A 12217-nucleotide genomic window follows, 5' to 3' on the forward strand; every position below is an offset into this window, starting at 1 on the left:
CACTTCAGAAAGGCTTCACTCTGCCCTTAGTCCTCTTTCCCTACAGCACCTTTGTATGGGTACTGGCATATTCCCATCAATATTTTTCTGTCAGACATTGTAAGTTACATAAATGTTTAAGAACTGTGTTGGACACCTGAAACTAACATAATATGGAATGTAGACTCTCATTGGAGAATTTTTTTAAAATATTTAAATTCAATACTGTGTGCAGTGATATTTCCCAGGCAAATGTCTGTTAAAATTTACCAGGCTTTAATGTACCTTTTGGAGTAAAAAATATGAATATAAAGACATCCCAAATTTGTCAAAAACGTGTGTGCCTGTTCTTTATATCAGTCTTTGTTCAAGCTGCAGTTTGCATGACCGTCAGCTACCACAATGCCCTCCACTGGTGCCTGCTAATCGCCGGGGACCAGGAATCTGAGGGGTCAGTGCCATCCAAGTTTTGGTTACTTAGCCCGACGAGATGTCCAACCTCAGCCTCCTCCAACATGTGCTGAGGCTGAGAGGAAGGAGGAACATGGATTGAAACCTAGATATTTCAGTATTATGAGACCCTGGGTCTTGTTTAAAGGTTGTGTTTGAGCTGCTCAAGGGTTGGAGGTTCTGCTTCATCACCGCCAGGTGAGTGTGGACATTGAGGTTCTCCATTCAGACTCCATTAACCCCTGAGGAGTGAGGCTCTCCTTACTGCCGTGGGGTGGGAGGTAATGTCCCAACTCCCCGTCAGGGCTCCAGTGACACTTCGGTGATAGAGGCCTCATTAGTTCTCCCATGTGACCTTTACTGACACTATGGATTATGGAGAGTGTCCTCATTGCCACTGGATGGTGGTGAAAATCTACCTCGAAACCACCCCAGTGGGGAGAGAGTGAACTTCCTCTTTACTGCAGGGCGGAGACCTTCTCTGACATCACCGCTAGCTGTTTTCCAAACACTTCCCACCAGAAGGGGGTCAGGCTGCGTCATGACAGCCTGTAGAGGGTGGAAATGGAGACTCTGCACTTGGTCTTTGCTGTTGTGGGAAGGCGATTTATTTAAACAAAGTATCTCTGGTTTCCATGTTGTGGTTGTGCCCAGCTTGACTGCTCCTGCAACATAGATGAGAAGCAGAACAGTCAGATGGCTTCTTTAAAACGAGGCCACATGGTCTCACTGTTAGAGAAAAGTGAGGAAAAGGGCAGAAGGGGGAACAAGGACTTGCAATCCGGATTAAATCTATTAGTCCCTATTAATGATAGAACCATATGACATGTGCTGACAAGGAGAGCGTGGGCTCCGTGAACATAAGCTGTCAGATCAGACAGCCCTGGGTGCACCTTCTAGCTCTACCACTAGTAGGCTGTGTGGCCCTGGAGAAGTTATTTAACCTCTCTGAACCTCAAGTATAAAAATGAGAATTGTTTATTTAACATGCTTTGATTCGCACTACGTGCAAATAATTGCCACGGTTGGAACATATGCGATATCAGGTCCCTGTCCTTGGACAAATCACTGGCCCTCTCTGGGCCTCAGTTTCCCGATCTGTGAAAGACACGAGCTACACCGTGAAAACTGAGGGACGGCAGTGTCTGGTCCATTTATGAAGGTGGTTTCAAGATCAAGGGAAGCATATGACCTCATTCCCTGAGCCAGTCTTGCCCAGATTTAGCGTGGTCTTTGGCTGTGTCTTGTATGGAAAGGAGAAAGGCTATGCTCTCTTGCTGGTGAGAACACGTGTAGAGATCTTTTCTGAAACCTGGAGACAGTTCCTCCTCTTCTGTGATTGTCTTTATCTACCTGTGTGACTACCGGACACTTTCTCCTCTTCTTTCTTCCTCCCTCCCTCCTTCTTTCCCTCTCTCCTCTTTTCCTCCCTCCCACCCTTTCTCATTTTGTCTCATCTTCTTTTTTTTTTTGCTTTTTTTTCTTTCTTCCTCTCTCCTTCACTCCCTAGTCCCTTCTCTTTTTCAATTTTTTTCTTTCTATTTAATTTTGCTTTTTTGTTTTCTTATTGTGGTAAGAAAACATAACATGAATCCCAGCCTTTACCTTTAAACACTTTTGGGTGTACAGTGTAGTATCGTAAACACCATGCGCTTCGTCGCACAGCAGATGTTTAAAACTTTTTCATCCCACTTGACTAAAACTGCCTGCCCATGGACGTAGCTCCACATTACCTCCTCCCCTTCATTCTCAGCAGCCACCCTTCTACTCTCTGCTTCTGTGAGTTTGACTATTATAAATTCTCCTCTAAATGGAATCCTATTCTGTGTTTTGTGACTAGCTTACTTCCCTTACTTAGAGTCAAGTCCTCCAGGTTTTTTCATGTTGCTGCAAATGGCAGGATTTCCTTTGTTTTGAAGGTGAATAATATTTCACTGAATATATGTACCACATTTTCTTGATCCAGTTATCTGCTGGCGAACATTAGAGCTGATTCAAAATCTGCGCTATTGTGAACAATATTGCAATGATCATGGGAGTGCAGTTATCTCCTTGAAGTCCTGATTTCATTTTTGTGGGGTATATACCCCAAAGTGCGGTTGTTATGTCATATGACTGTTCTGTTTGTAAGTCTTTAAGGAATCTCAATACTGGTTTCCATAATGGCTGCACCATTTTACATTCCCCCCAGCAGTGGTGAAGTTTCCAATTTCTCCACATCCTCACCAACATGTTACCTTTTTTTTTTTTCTGATCATACACAACCTCATATGTGTTAGTTGATAGCATCTCATTGTCCTTTTGCTTTGCATTTTTCTGATGGATAGTGATGTTGAGCACCTTTTCATAAGTTTCTTGGCCATTTTTATGTCTTTCTTGGCAAAATTACTCCTCTTTTTTTGTCCGTTTTAATTGGATTCTTTGCTTTTTTTTTTAACAACTGAGTGTTGGTGTTTTGCGAGTATTTTGGATGTTAACACTTTTCAGATATAAGATTTGCAAATGTTTTCTCACCTTCCATATGTGCCTTTTCATTCCGATGATTATTGAAGAGACTCTTCCTTCTTCATCGTGTAGCCTTGGCACCTTTGTCAAAGATCATTTGGCCATATATGTATGAGTTTATTTCAGGGCTCTCTTTTTCCATTGATCTATCTGCCTAGTTTTATGTCAGTACCATACTGTTTTGATTACCGTAGCTTTCTAATGCGTATTGAAGCCAGGAAATGTGAAGCCTCCATCTTTAATCTCCATTCTCAAGATAGTTTTGCCTATTGGGATCTTTTGTGGTTACACGTGAATTTGAGGACTTTTTCTCTTTCTTTAAAAGTTATATTGGGATTTTCATAGATGTTGTCTTGAATGTGTATGTAGATCCCTTTGGATACTGTGAAAGTGTTAACAACATTGACTTCCAACCCATGAACACAGCATGTCGTTCAATCATTTGAGTCTTCTTTCATTCTTTCAGCAATTTTTAAAGAGTTTTCAGTGTACAAGGCTTTCATTCTCTTGTGGGCCTTATCTACTTCCTTCCCAGGCTGTAGTGTAGAGTCAGAAGTGGAACGGGTAAGCCCCTGAAGACAGCGAAGCATCCCCCCACCCCCACCACCACCTCTGCTGTTCTGATTCTTTCTAGCAGAGGTGCGCCGGCCATGCTCTTCACCTCAGCCTACAGGTGGGCCCTCTGCTGGGAATCCTTTAGGATCTGGTGTTAGCTTTACTGCTTGAGTGACCCCAGAGCCTCAGGTAGCATCTGGCATATGCACATGAGTCCATGATGTCCCTACACGTGAATGATCAGATCCAGCCCACAAACTACTCTGCAGGAACCAGTGGGGAAGGGGAGGGCACGCCTTCCACATCTTTGAATTCTAGAGTTGTGCTAGTCCATGTGGAAGCCAGGAACCAGATGCGTCTGTTTTTAATTAATTTTACTCAATCAATAACTCAATGAATTAAAATAAAATGTCCAATTGCTCAGTGACACTAGCCACATTGTAATGTTGTCTATAAAAGTTAGAATTTCAGACTGACAGTTTTGTAAGTGGGAATGATCATGGACCAGTAGGAGTGAGAAACTGAAAGATGATTCCTTCAGCATCATTCTCATTTGAAGATTTATATCTGCGAACAATATCTTGCTAAGAGCTCTGACCCCACAGAGCCCAAGGAAATCTTGAAACCTGGAGAAAGATTAGAATGATGCTCTGTGACTCACCACAGGCTCAAGTGGTGTAGGAGGAAAGGGTTTGCCTCTCTTTCTAGTAACTTTACCGTTCATGTTTCTATTTCTAAAGCTTGGCTGGTGGAGAGCTTCTCTGACTTCAACAGTGAAGCTGAAGGCTCTATATGTAGGTACAAATACTCAGTACATTCTAAGGGGAGAGAATTCCTGGGCACAGTTGGATGGCACAGGCTGTTTTGAAGACTGATAAGGAGAATATGAATTCAGACAGAAAAAGATGGTGTGTGTAGAAGTCTGATCTGTTCTTTTCCTACTCTAATGATGTCTAAGGAAGAGACATTGTTTCCATGGGCTTTGGGTGTTCTGTGTTTGCCATCATCTTATCTTGCTTTGCTCTTTAAACATTATCTTTCCTACAAGACCTGCTCCTTTTTCACTCCACCCAGCAAAATCTCAGACTTCGATGTGATTGAATAGCAGTCTTGGGAATTGAATGCAAGATTGTGCTTTTATTTTCATTATTGACCTATGATGGATGTTATCTGTTGGGCACACCAACACGCTCAAAGGCACTTCAGACTGGAGACAAAGGTCTTCTACTGCTGCATGCCAGGTGGCAGGTGAGAAGTTACCTTTCTCCCACTTAACATTCAGGACTTGTAGCAGCACCTTGTGTTTCTGTGCTCATGTTCACTCCTAATTTAACCCTTTTCCTGCTCAGAAAAAGGAGTTCAGCTCGCTGCCAGAGTTAACATCATGCATAAGAATGCTACATTTTCTAGGACTTGACTTTTTCAGCAACTGAGAATTACCATATTTAGTAAATGGAAATAGCACTCCAAAAACCAGAATACAATATATAGAATGATGTCATTTGTTTCCAAAGACTATCGATAGACTACAGCAATGTGAAAATAAAAATAAAAGCGAGATAGCTCATGGCGAATGTTGAGGGTAAGGTTAGGATTATAATCCATGAGCTATCTCGGTGTAAATGCTGCAGCCACAAGCGCTGCCTGTGATTCTTCTCGGGGCAAATGGGAAATGAATTAAAGGGCACTCCCAGAGCTGCCTGAGATAAAGAATAATTCCTCTGGCATTACAGCTTTTGCTCTGGTATCCTTGAGCTCATCTCAGCTTCCACACCTCATCCACATCTGATGTGTCGAAGACACCTCCATGTAAAAGAAGCCTGTGTCCAGTCGCCTCTCATGACCCCTCCATGATTCTAAAGGACACACTTGCTGTCAAAGTCCCACTGACCTGGCAGCAAGGTCAGGGGAGTCACTGGAGAAGTGTAGAGATGAGGACAGAATGGGTCCTGGGGTTGGGCTGTGTAATTCCAGGAGCGGCAGAATGCTGGCTTCTCACCTCAACTCGATGCTTCCCCCCTTTTTTTTCCCACATCATTGCCGACCTTGTCCACTTGAAAACTATTCTGTGCATGATGAAGATTCAGACAGAGCGAGCAAGAGAATGCTTGTGATTGACTTCCTATTTCATCTCTTTTTCATGTTTTCTCTTTCCTATTCATAAGCTCCGCCTTGTGACTCTTCCCCAGCCCTTTTTTTTAAATGATTCTCATCCTAAAGGACCTAATTTGTACCACTGAACCATTGAATAACCCTGAGTGGCCCAGACCAGGAGCCAGGCTAGGAGTCAGGAGGGCTGGGCGCCTCCTGCTGGGCTGGCCTTATGAAGTCTAGTTCTGCCTTGGGCACCCCCACATGGGGGTTCCCCCGAAGTAGGTAGCTCCAGACATGCACATTTGTCTTCTACCCTGCAGCTTTCTAGAAATTTCTTAGGACGTGCTTCAGGAGAAGGAGCACGGGAAACAATACAGGGAGGAGGAAGACTGGTAGAGGAACCGTGCACTTGGAGTGCTTGGGGGTGAAAAGAGTAAAGCAAGAGTGCGTATGTTCCCCATTGCTTCTTTGCTTCTCAACTTTTTCTTGGGGGAGGAGGAATTAATTAAAAAGAACCAAACTGAGCAGAGCTCTGGGGTGGCCTCTATTGCATGTGACCAAGCAAGGGAGACAAGGGGATGGAAAAAGTCAGTGCAGGCAAATGAAGGATGTCCTGAGAACACTTTTCCTGGAGACAGTGTTCAGACCATGTAAGTTTCTAAAGTTGCTGGGCCAATCACTTTGCTGCCTCCTTCATTTGGAGGAGAGGGGCGTAGTTTCCTGTAAGGCCACCATATGACTAAGCTCTGGTTTCTCATTGTATTGTGTGTGGCAGTCTCTGGATTTAATATCTCAGCCTGCAGAACCCGCTCTGCATCCCCAACCCCTCTAAGATCAACAGGGAGCATCCCCTAGTGGGAGGTTTAACTATACATCCTTTATCACTGGGAATGATAGAGTGTTTGGGGTGGCCCTGACCTCCCCCACTTAAGGCTTCTTGGGAAAGGGGTGTAGAGGTTGTGGGCTAAAGGGAAAAGGCAAGAAGTACTCAGATTCTCACACATCGATTCCTGGCAATGGGAAATCTCAACTGTTGTGAAGGTATGTTCATATCAGTCTTCTGAATGCTGTTTCTTCAAGTGGGCCAGTCGACTTTGACTGAAAATATTTCCCTCATCTTTTATAAATCATTTCCATCACTCCCAATCTGTCTATAGTATTATGTATTTATAGTCTTATAATATTACTTAATTTCTCTTTGTTATTCTTCCCTCAAGAGGACTCCCTTAACCACTATTTTCCTAAATGTAGAACACTGAAATATTTCTCAGTGCCAATTTCATCCCCACTTTTCCAGAGAACAGATCCAGAGGGAAGACACCCATGCTGCTTTCACTGGGTGGGGAGAATTGTTCCTCAAAGTCATAGAGGCTGAGATACCACCCCAGCAAATAGACATGACAAGAAAGAGGGATTGCAGGTCAGCTCTTCTGAATGTGGATGCCAAAATACAAAGCCAAACACTAGCAGTCTAAAATCCACAGATTTTTAGAAAGGAAAGGAACTGGAATTTCGTGGGGCTATGTCCATGGGTTGATGTGGACAGAATCACGCAGTGTTTGGGTGCTGCCGGGGAGAGTGGTGAGAAGGGACAGAGCCTTGGAGTAGGTGGAACGAACATTGGGTGACACAGAGTAGAGGGTCTGGGTGGTTCTCAGGGAGGGTCCTGGGGTGGGGTCACAGGCTGTGGCTAAGGAGGGTTCCTTCTCAGGGGACATGAGACTCCGTCCCCTCCTAAATTTTGTCTAAATTTTGTCGAGGAAGGACTTGGGCAAGGAAGTGACATGCTCAGAGCCAGAGCAGCCACTGCTCACTCTCAGCCAGGCTTTAGCTCAGGCTACGCAGGTGGCTACTTAGATCCATAGTCAGCAGACAGTGTGGCTTGCCAACTTCATCCATTAAACCACCAGCGCCCAGCCCAGGAGCCCACCTTTCTCATGAATCAGCACTAATTGTTCATCAGGGTTGCTCACTGAAGGCCAAGCTATTTCATTAGGGCTGCCATGTGGAAACCTTAGGCTCTAGACCAGGCAGAAGATACAAAAATACAGTTATAGACCTTCAGGAGGCACACCTTGAGGTGCTAATGTGTGAACAGGCTGCGAGGGGGACCCAGATTGAACTCCACTTTCAAAAATGTCAAAGGACTCCCTTTCTAAAATGTCATAGCTTTTGGGTCAGGGATTGAAACAAATGGGCGGAGGTTGCATCAGGCATGTGCCCTTGTCTTGGCTCAGACACTTCTTGTTTCCCTGCAATAACATTGGGGCAGGAGAACTTGGAGAGCAGAAGGAGGCTGGCCCTCTGTTCAGGAATCCAGAGCTTGATCTAGAGCACTGGAGGGGTTCGGGGATCTTGTCCCCAGGGAATCAGCTACATTCTTTTACCAGATCCACCTGTCATCCTTGTTGTGACTCTGGAAAGTCACTTAAAATCTCCAAATTATAGTGCCCTGAACTATAAAATGAGTCATGTCACAATCCCTTCTCTGCCCATGCCACAGGGCTGATGTGGCTATGACAGACGATAAATACACTTTCCATGAGCTGTAAAGCATCACCCCCATGGAAAAGATGAAAAGTAACCTTCCATCATCCCCTACACCCTAGCCACCCAAGCGTCTTCTCTGGAGGCAGCCACTACCACATTTCCTGCTTATTCTCCCAGACTTTTAGTATTTGAATACTTAAGGACCACTTTTGAAGAACCAGGCATAATTTTTGTCATGCTCTATTTGAATTTTCTTATACTTTTGCCTCAAAATACTAATAAGTATGCCCTATTAAAATTTCCATATCACAGAACAGGGAACTAAAGACAGAGGGGTGAAGTCACTCTCCCAGGTTCATGTGGCTTCCAGTATGATGTGATGCAGGTCATCAGACACTGGATCCCATGCTCAGTCACTGTGCTGCACTGGCTTTCCATAGTGTCTCGTGGAAGTAAGTTCATGTCCCCATGCAATCAGCGTGCTGGGTATTTTAAGCCCACGCCACATTACGACCCCCTCTTCTAAGCCCAACATAGATTCAGTTGGTCTCCCTAAGCGGCTGGTGAACAAGGAGGACGGAAGTATGGCTTGGGAATACATTCAGACTTCTCCCTGGTATTCTGCCAACCACATTTCAACAGTTTTCTTCATTTTTAGTGTATTTTTCAGGATTGTGTCTCAGGATACAAAAAGATCATAAAGGATTCAAACACAGAATTCACATGAAAATCATCTGCAGTTAAGAGAATCTACTGTTGTCCCCCACAATGGTTCGCCCAAATAATAAGTAGAGGCACAAGTATGCCCTGCCTATTCGCTCCATTGAAGGTGCTACGGGGACAACATCAGTCAGTAGAGTCCAGTCATCAGACTGCAGTTTATGGTGAGGAAGAGCTTGGGCAGGGGAAGGGCATGCTCGAAGCCAGTGCAGCCACCGTCCGCTCTCAGCCCCGCCTGAGTCCAGGCTGCTCAGGTCAATAGTCAGGGAGACTCTGGGGGCTTGCACCAGCCCAGCAGACCCCTTTCCCAGGTAACTAGTGTTAACTGCTCATGCCAGTTTGGTAGTTGAAGATGAAGCTAATTCTGTGAGTAACGGTCATATGGGCGGTTGGTTGGAATGCCCTGGGTTCTGAGGCCGTTGGGAGTCAAGCACGCCATTGGTCATTGAGGATGGTCACCTGACCACCAGGAATTCTCAGTGCAATGCTGCTCATAGAATCAAGTGTTGGGTGGCAAGTGACAGGGAGGAGCACCCATGTTTGCATCTTCCAGTCCATCAGGGGTGGCTTCATCTGGAGGAAAGGCACTGTATTTTTGTTCAAGTATTGAAACTTAGAACCAGGAACTAACGTCACCTGTACTCATTACATTTGAAATGGTCACAAAACAAACAGGAGATAAAACACAAAGCCAGGAGTTAGGTCAGGATATGAGCCATCCTCTTGGGCCAGGCACCTCCTGGGGCACCAGTCGTCTCCCAGAGCAACCTTGGGGCAGGAGGATGTTAAGAAAGGCAGTGAGAAGAGCTCTTGGTTTGGGTGTCCAGGACATGATCTCATGCCCAGGTGTTCAGGCATCTGTCTTCAGGGAACCATCTATATGCCCTGCCTCAGATCCACCACTCATCAGTGTTGTGACTGCCACCAAGCAAGGGCTTGGCGCCTGACACACACAGAAGCCGATACTGTAGCATTGGCTTTTGAGGAAAAAAAAGTCTTTTGTTATTACTAAGTTAAATCACAAGGAGACAGGAAGCAAGGCTCAACTCTATCTCCCCTACTGTATTTAAAGGAAGAAGCAGGGGATATTGTAGGTATTCTCTAGAGTTACGTTGTTTCAACATAATGAGAGCCTAGTACACAGACGCTTCGGAATCACAATCTTTCACGCATCCAGTGTTTACATTGGGTGTTGCGGGGAGCTTAGAAGGTTTCTGAGGTGGATTTTGACCTGGTAATGCTGAAAAGTTATTCTAGAGTGAATGCCTTCTCTAGTGTGCCTGTCTGTCGGAGTGCGTGATTTGCAGGTTTGTTCTACTGTCTCTGAAAAACAACTTAGTACTGCATTAGAAACAGGACAAGACCAATTTAGATTGGTTCTGCAGTTACAGCTTTGGACAAGTCACCTAATATCGCCTCAGTTTCAGTGTCCTGAACCATAAAGTACAGGTCACAACCTCCACTCTGCCCACTCCACAGGGCCCATCTGAGTATCATAAGAAATAACAGATTCTCTCTACTATTAAAAGTTGAGGACGTGGTTGCATATTGCAGCGATTAGAACATCTGCTTTACACGCAGAAAGTCCTGGACTCATGCCCCATTGGAGCCACTGTCTATGGTCTCTGACCATGCCACCCTGAAGAAGCCTGATGTCTGATCTCGGAAGCTAAGCAGGATTGGGCCTGGTTAGTACTTCGCAGGATTGGGCCTGGTTAGTACTTCGATGGGAGACCACCTAGGAAGACCAGGTGCTGTAGACATAGTAAGTAAGCAAGCAAGCGAGCAAGTAAGTAAGTCAGTAAATAAATAAATAAATAAATAAATGTCGTGTAATGAAGCCTCCAACTGTTACTTTGAGGGGTATGTTTCTCCTTTTAGTTCTGTCAGTGTGCTCCGTGTGTTTTGGAGGTCTCTTGCTAATTGAAAATGTTTGTGATTATCTCATTGAAGGACCGACCCTTTGTCACTACAAAAATGACCATATGACTCTAGAATACAATTGTCAGAAAGTTTATTTTATATTCATAATGCCAATCTAGCTTTCTTTTGGTTCATATTTGTATATATTTTCCTATCCTTTCACTTTCGACTTCTTCCTGTCTTAAATTTAAAATGCGACTCTTATAGATAGCATACAGATTCTAGTTTTTAGCCATTCTGCCAATATTTGCCTCTTACATTTAATTACTAATGAGGAAGCATTGACACTGTCATTTTGTCATTTGTTTTCAATATATATTATAACTTATTATTCTAATATTTTTCCATTACTGTTTTTATTGTTATTTTCTAGTGTACCAACTCAATTCCGGTAAGAACTTCTTTTATGATATATTCTGCGTTATGTTCTACTAGTTTTCCTGGAGATAACAATTTACATTTTTTATTGATAACATTCTAATTTGGATTAATACCAGATTAATTTCAATAGCATACAGAAACCTTACTCTTACATAGATCTGTTCCATGTCCCTACCTTTTTGCCAATAATGTCATATAGATTGCATCTTTGTACATTGTGTGCCCATCAATATAGATTTATGTAGTATTTACTTCATGCAGTGTTTTTTAGAGAAAATAATATATTGTTTACACATTTATACGCTTTACATTTTGTGCATTTATTTATATTTGTCTATGTCACTTTGTTTCTCCAGATAAATTTAAATTGCTCTGCCGTCGTCTCATTCCAGCCTGAAGAACTCTGCTAGTATTTCTTCTAGGGCTGGTGAGAGCAATGCATTCTCCCAGGTTTTGTTTATCCGGGAATGTCTTAATGTCACCTTCATTATTGAAGGATATTTTTGCTAGCTATAGATGTGTTGTTGGCAGTTTTTTTCTTTTAGCATTTTTAACCCTTTTCCTGCTTAGAAAAAAGAGTGTGGCTCACTGCCAGCATTAATTTAACATTACCTATAGGAATGCTATGTTTTCTAGGACTTGACATTTTCAGTTATTGAGAGTTACTATATTTTGTAAATGGAAATAGCACTACTAAAAACAGAATGCTATAAATAGAATGATGTCATTTGTTTCCAAAGACTATCAATATACTAGAGTAATGTGAAAATAATAATAAAAGCGAGATCGTTCATGGCAAACACTGGGGGTAAGGTTAGGATGGTAATTTACGCATTATCTCAGTGTAAATACTGCAGCCACAAGCATTGCTGGTGAGTATTTTCTTGGCAAATGGGAAATGGGTCAATATGTCACCCCGTTATCTTCTGGCCTTTGTGATTTCTGATGATAATCAGCCATTAAACTCACCGAGGAGAATTCGTACATATTAGTCACTTCCCTCTTGTTGCTTTCATGATTCTCCCTTTGTTCTTGTCTTGAGCCATTTTATTATGATGTGAGTTTATCCTATTTGATGTTCATTGAACATCTTGAATATTTTGATTAAAGTTTTTTTTAG

Source organism: Rousettus aegyptiacus, unplaced genomic scaffold (genome assembly GCF_014176215.1).
Source record: "Rousettus aegyptiacus isolate mRouAeg1 unplaced genomic scaffold, mRouAeg1.p scaffold_m13_p_5, whole genome shotgun sequence".
NCBI lineage: Eukaryota > Metazoa > Chordata > Mammalia > Chiroptera > Pteropodidae > Rousettus > Rousettus aegyptiacus.